General features: G+C 43.4%; 1 protein-coding gene across 1 annotated transcript in view; it reads right to left on the reverse strand.

The window, feature by feature from the left end:
* The window catches only part of SPON1 (spondin 1), a 306,848-nt gene that overhangs the window by 85,697 nt on the left and 213,383 nt on the right, over positions 1-7,768 (reverse strand).

Consider the following 7,768-nt stretch of genomic DNA (forward strand, 5'->3'; position numbering starts at 1 on the left):
TAAGCCGACCCGAGTATAAGCCGAGCCCCTAATTTTACCCCCAAAAAAAGGGAAAAATTATTGACTCGAGTATAAGACTAGGGTGGGAAATGCAGCTATAATGCAGAGTGTATGTGTATATAATGCACACACTCTACATTATATACACACATCTGCAAGAGGGTGACTCCCTGTATTTAATGCAGAGAGTGTGCATTATATACACACACACTCTGCATTAAATACAGGGAGCCATCCACAGATCTCCCCCCTAAACAGTGCCATCCACAGATCCCCCCTCCCCTAAACAGTGCAATGATGGCACTGTTTAGGGGAGGGGGGATCTGTGGATGGCACTGTAGGGGGATCTGTGGATGGCACTGCCATCCACAGATCCCCCTACAGTGCCATCCACAGATCCCCCTACAGTGCCATCCACAGATCCCCCTACAGTGCCATCCACAGATCCCCCTACAGTGCCATCCACAGATCCCCCTCCCCGGCGCTCACAGCAGTATATTTAAACTAATTAATAACCTTTAACTGTGGTTATCTTACTTTGTCTTTGCTCCGGTAATACAGGCAGTGCGGGGAGCGGCGCTCACTCACTGACGTCACGCGCCTTCTCCCACTAGGCAGCGCAGGCGCGTGACGTCAGTGAGTGAGCGTCGCCCCCCGCACTGCCTGTATTACCGGAGCTAAGACCTAGACTCGAGTATAAGACGAGGAGGCTTTTTGAGCACAAAAATATGTGCCAAAAAACTCGTCTTATACTCGAGTATATACGGTATCTTCTTTTTCTTTTTCCTAGTTCCCAGATTGTCTTTTTCTTCCTGTTTTTGCTGATTTAGAATGCTAAACCTGTTTAATAATTTGTCAGCATTCTGCTGAGCTTTTAAGGGTTTTCTGCATGGGGATGCAGAAGGTATGTTCACACTGTGCGGTTTCTCTACAATTGATGTATATGATTTATATGGAGTTTGTTAGCTCATTTTAGCATTGATCATTTATATTGCTTTCTCCGTTGCATCGATGTATGTTACTGCAAATACTGCAACACGTGGGTGTTAAATGATGTATCTTGCAAATGGTTGGTTGGGTGGTTCGGCTTTCTATGGGTTAAGCCTTTCTCCTCATCCACCTCTTCCCATCCCCCCTGTCTTCACTTTCTATCCCCTCCCTTTTTATGTGCTATTGGACAATATAGTATATATTCCATGTACTTTATCATTTAGCTATAATACCTGCCTACACCCAATGTGCCGCCTGTGCCGTTCATAGTGCGCCCTGCGCTGATGAATGGCAGGAGAAGTCTAAGGCATATTGGTATATAGACCATAGACTTTTTCCAGGGTGCAGGTGCCCACAGAGAGGGCTCTGAGTGCCGCCTCTGGCACCCGTGCCATAGGTTCGCCACCACTGGCCTAGGTTTTGTTACATTATTAATGGATATTGATAACTTTTTAACTAGGCAAGGAAGAAACTTCACTCCTGGCCCCAATTTAAAATATGGAGCTCCAACTTACCATGCGCCAATTATATGACTTGTGACTTCTTATATATGGCGCACATAAAAACACATGGAAATTTGTGCAGATCTTATGTCCATTCGCCTGCACTCGTGTGCAGGCAGCCATTCTGTAGTGGACGGAGCTGCTTACCGCAGTACTGCTCTCACTGAAGATAATGGGGTGAGGGCTACAGTTATCATCCCCTGCACAATGGACGGAGCTGTGTAGTTTTGGTGCCAACTTCTGGCGCTGGAGCTATAAGGTGACAGCTGATCGGTGGGGTTGTGAGGTGTCAGACCCCTGCTTGTCTGATATTCATGGCCTTTCCTAAGGATAGGCCATTGGTATGAAAATAATGGACAAGCCCTTGGGGGTTATCCGAGACTATAAAAAGCTCCCCTATATGTCGGGCCACAATGAATATACTTACCCTGCTCCCCACTCCCTGCGCCGTTCCTGGTCCCGGCACCGCTGCTGCACCTTCACCCTGTGCGCGGATGAAAACATCCGGTGTCGGAGGAGAGCAGCCAATGGGAGGCGGGAACGGGGATCAGCCTCCCTAGCATTGCGGGTGACGCTAGGGAGGCTCGTCCCCATCCCCGCCTGCCATTGGCTGCTCCCCCCGACACCGGATGTTTTCATCAGCGCACGGGAAGAAGTTAGAAACATAGAATGTGTCGGCAGATAAGAACCATTTGGCCCATCTAGTCTGCCCAATATACTGAATACTATGGATAGCCCCTGGCCCTATCTTATATGAAGGATGGCCTTTTGCCTATCCCATGCATGCTTAAACTCCTTCACTGAAGTTGCAGCGGTGGTGCCAGGAAGCGGGGAGCCAGGTAAGTATATTCAATGTGAGGGGCCCGGCATATGGGTGAGCTTTTTATAGTCTCAGATAACCCCTTTAAGGCTTAGCATAGCATAAAAAAGTATCTACTAAAATAATACAAAAAAAAAACTTTTTCTTTCCACAACTTTCAAAAAAAGGTGAAGAATAAATGTTTCCTAATGCTACTTTGTAAAAGTGATATAGGGCATATAGACATACCCACACACCTTGGCAGACATTCAAGAACCAATTAGCATAAAATACAGCTTACTATTCACAGCCACAAACACTCCAAGGCACTAATACACACAAGGGTGAATGTTATTATACTACATTTTTAGAATCCAGGAGCCAGACGGATATTTCAAAGGACAGTGACTGAAGGGGAGTGTTAATTTATGCAACAGAGAAGTCTTAAAATTTAATGACAGAGTGGACCAAACTAGTTATTAATGCCTGGATGGATGGTAAATGTAGGGATCGGACTTTTTGTCATACTTTACGCTCTGTCATTTAATACACCAAGAGCCAATCAACCATTCTATCGGTATATGCAACCATTACTACCAGTTAAAGATCACATTCACAATTCAATAACACACAAGACCCTTTCGGGGGGGGGGGGGATATTACATATTTCTCCTTCCTTATCCTTCCTCTTGGCTTGAGATAACTGGAGATGAGTGGAGCTAGAAGACCAACTTTTGTGTCACTCCATGCAAAAGATTTTATATTTCGTTTGTGATCTCCATCCTGGGATATCTTGAGCCGAGAAGAAAAGACACTTTTATATAAAATTAGCTCTTCTCCAGAAGGAAGAAATCAACCTCATGCAGGCATACTGAGAACACTGAACAAAATTGCATTGATGAGGACCTTAAAGTGGTATTTCCATGACTAGGATATCCCATAAATGTCAGATACAGATGTAGCATCACCTGTGGTTTCAATGTTATCACTGGTAGGTTTGTATAATGTCCACCCTTCTTTCCATTATAATTTTACTTGGCAGCAAGTGCAGAAGTGTTTTCTCATATATAACATAGCAGGTGCCCTTGGTACAGATGTAGAAGAGTTAACAGTCACACTTGGTGAGTTATTACATCTAGTTAATGCATGATGACTGTGACTGTTAACTTCAATGTATCTGCAGGTGCACGTACCATCTCTGTGACTGGCTCCTTTCTCCAGAACTACCCCCCGAAGTGAACAGACATCAAATTAAGCATATGCAACGTCCCCTCTATTGACTGAAACTGGACTTCCTAAAAAAGCTGAGCTAGTGCACTTAGCTATTTTTGAAAGCCCCAAAGCGGTGAATGAAGTGTGGCCTCGCATATGCAGCATTCTCTCCCTTCCCTTTGGGGACCATTTCTGGAGATAGAAGCGGGCTCCAGAGGTGGAATTAGCACCTATCTGATATTTATTGCATATCCTAGCAATGTACTGTTGTGGTAAATATTAATAGTTGTAATCCGCTGGCATCAAAGTTTGTGTAAGGAAAAAGGTGAATCCCTTCTCTCACCCCCAGTCAGAGAGAGACACATCTGTTACCATCTTGGTTGAAAATTCTGAGAGACTCCTCCCGCCCTGCTGAGTCTGCTCACCTTTTATTTACTAACAAAAGGTGTAAAAGGGGCTGGCCCAAGACAAGGATACAGGAAGTGATAACATGCAGGAAGTGATGTCAAAGGACAGGGCGGGGCAATCAATGTGGCCAGGCAGACAATGCACACGCCCCATCCCTGTATAAGGAAGGATGAGTCATGTCCATTGTCTGATCAGCCAGGTGGCCGCCCATCCCCCATCACTGTCAGCATGGACCTCATTCAACACTGCTCAAAGGTGATCAGTGTCTAATAAAGATCATTCTACTGGTTCCCATAGGCTTGAAATTATCTGCGAGGCATTGCTACGGCTATTGTCAGTATACGGTACTAGTATACCGACAAGGCAGATATGCATGTCTTAAAGGCAGATATGTCTCCAAGCCAATGAGAAGGTTTTCATACTAACGGTTTTGCCACTGGTCACGATTCAGCCAAAGTGCCCTCTGCTAGAGCGCTCCTTGGCTAAATCAGACAGAGGGAGACAGATGACAAACTATAAAAACACACACACATCCTAAAGTAAAATGTCCGCATAATAAAATTTCCACAACAGTACCATAAATGTCCCAGACGGGACAACCCCTCAAATACTACGGGTGCACTGCTAAGTATAAAAAAAACAATACTGCTAAATACTTTGGGTTGTAAATAAAATCCTCCTAGAAATATGGTGCCATCCATTGTCTGCAGCTCCAGTAAGGTAGACCTGTTTTTTTGAGTTTTCCCTCCCGTGAACATTGGATGCATTGAATTTTTAGCAAATGAGACTGGTCCAATGCACTAAAATTAAGCCAACGGGCCACACCAGTTCTGTTTGGCTTCTAGTACCAATGGAAACAAAAAATGAATACTAAATGTAAATTTTGTAGGATGGAGGGCATAAGAGTACCACTACTGACAAGGCAGACCGGGATATGGGCATTTGCTGACAATGGCTACCATGTTGATGCACAGAACGGGAAGTAAGGAGGGACCAAATATATGTGCAGGGAAGGGTTGGGTATTCATATACATACATGCTTTTAGGAGCTACTTTAACATTGTGGATTATTCTCAATGTGGTTGAAACTTGCATCCCTGGATCCGATGAAAGCTGTAATGGCACCAGACGGGGTTAAAAGCAGAGTGTGCTTGGCGTGCATGCTGACCTGCATTCCCTGGACTTTGTGTGGCTGTCATGGCCCATAAACAGGTAGGAACTAGTGTTAGGGACCACTCAATAGAGGCGACCTTGACGTGGTGAGTGGCTTATTACGCTTTGGCCAAAATGTACACCAATGCCTCATCCAGCATGGAGGCAGGGCAGAGTTCTGGATGCAGAGTGCTATCACATTTGTATTTTCCGTTTGTATATGTATTTCACCATAGTGATGTGCACCTACATGACTCAATCCCCCACATTTTTTCTTTAAAGTTATTTTATGTTAAGTAAAGAATCTTTTTTTTTTTAAGATCCAAGGATGGGGACATTGAATGAATATTGTTATTCTCCCTGAATAAAAATACAAATTTCTCAGCAGCTTATTATCAGCAAATTACTCCACTTATCAACAATCGAAGCATACCTTCCTATTCAACACCTCAAATATTTCAAAGTAATTTTCCCTTTACTGTTCTTCTTTTGTCAGTCATTTTTCCTATGCAAAGCAAACTATGAAAAACAAACTTAGGAATTCATATGTGAAAGACTTACGGTACTTTCACACTTGCGTTTTTAATTTTCCGGCATAGAGTTCCGTCCTAGGGGCTCAATACAGGAAAAGAACTGATCAGGCATATCCCCATGCATTCTGAATGGAGAGCAATCCGTTCAGGATGCATCAGGATGTCTTCAGTTCAGTCTTTTTGACTGATCAGGCAAAAGATAAAACAGCAGCATGCTACGGTTTTATCTCCGGCCCAAAAAACTGGACTTGCCTGAATGCCGGATCTGGCATTTTTTTCCATAGGAATGTATCAATGCCGGATCTGTCCTTACAGGGAAAGGTGAAAAAAATTAATGCCGGATCCGTTTTTCCGGATGACACCGGAAAGACGGATCCGGCATTTCAATGCATTTTTCTGACTGATCAGGCATTTTTAAGACTGATCAGGATCCTGATCAGTCTTACAAATGACATCAGTTGGCATACGTTTTGGCGGATCACTCTGCTGCAAGTGTGAAAGTAGCCTTAGAGGTATGGAAAAGAAAGAAAGAAAGAAAGAAAGAAAAATATTCAGCATTTTCCAAACCATCACTTGGAGCTGAATTAGAGATGAACAAATCAATTCACCGCATTTGCCAGAGCTCTTCACCTATGTGGGGCTGTACTCACAAGTGAAGAAGCACCCATCTGCCATATGATTGCCAGAAAACTAGCCTCATCCTGTGAATCTTCTTCCTGTCTCGCATTCCAAGTAGCGGCACAAGCCTAGAAGTACTGATTCTGCATTTGGTTCAGACTGAAACTCGAAAAATTAGAATATCATGCAAAAGTCCATTTATTTCAGTAATGCAAATCAAAAGGAATTGCATTAATGCAGCTTAAAATTACTGTTTTGTAAAAAGGTTCAATATTCTAGGCTCAAAGTGTCACACTCTAGTCAGCTAATTAATCCATACCCCCTGAGCAAAGGGGACCTCAAAATTGTGACTTTGGGGTTTCATAAGCTATAAGCCATAATCATCCAAATTTTAACAAATAAAGGCTTGAAATATCTCGCTTTGCATGTAATGAGTCTCTCATATATTAGTTTCACCTTTTAAGTTGCATTACTGAAATAAATGAACTTTGCACGATATTCTAATTTTTTGAGTTTCACCTGTACAGTCGTGGCCAAAAGTTTTGAGAATGACACAAATATTAGTTTTCACAAAGTTTGCTGCTAAACTGCTTTTAGATCTTTGTTTCAGTTGTTTCTGTGATGTAGTGAAATATAATTACACGCACTTCATACGTTTCAAAGGCTTTTATCGACAATTACATGACATTTATGCAAAGAGTCAGTATTTGCAGTGTTGGCCCTTCTTTTTCAGGACCTCTGCAATCCGACTGGGCATGCTCTCAATCAACTTCTGGGCCAATTCCTGACTGACAGCAACCCATTCTTTCATAATCACTTCTTGGAGTTTGTCAGAATTAGTGGGTTTTTGTTTGTCCACCCGCCTCTTGAGGATTGACCACAAGTTCTCAATGGATTAAGATCTGGGGAGTTTCCAGGCCATGGACCCAAAATGTCAACGTTTTGGTCCCCGAGCCACTTAGTTATCACTTTTGCCTTATGGCACGGTGCTCCATCATGCTGGAAAATGCATTGTTCTTCACCAAACTGTTGTTGGATTGTTGGAAGAAGTTGCTGTTGGAGGGTGTTTTGGTACCATAATTGCTTCCAATACATGGTCACGGTTTCCTTGAGTGCCCTGTTTACTATATAATATATTATATAATATATGCTGTTTCGGTACCATTCTTTATTCATGGCTGTGTTTTTGGGCAAAATTGTGGGTGAGCCCACTCCCTTGGATAAGAAGCAACCCCACACATGAATGGTCTCAGGATGCTTTACTGTTGGCATGACACAGGACGGATGGTAGCGCTCACCTTTTCTTTTCCGGACAAGCCTTTTTCCAGATGCCCCAAACAATCGGAAAGAGGCTTCATCGGGGGAATATGACTTTGCCCCAGTCATCAGCAGTCCATTCACCATACTTTCTGCAGAAGATCAATCTGTCCCTGATGTTTTTTTTGGAGACAAGTGTCTTCTTTGCTGGCCTTCTTGACATCAGGCCATCTTCCAAAAGTCTTCGCCTCACTGTGCGTGCAGTTGCGCTCACACCTGCCTGCTGCCATTCCTGA

The sequence above is a fragment of the Bufo bufo genome, chromosome 10 (genome assembly GCF_905171765.1).
Source record: "Bufo bufo chromosome 10, aBufBuf1.1, whole genome shotgun sequence".
NCBI lineage: Eukaryota > Metazoa > Chordata > Amphibia > Anura > Bufonidae > Bufo > Bufo bufo.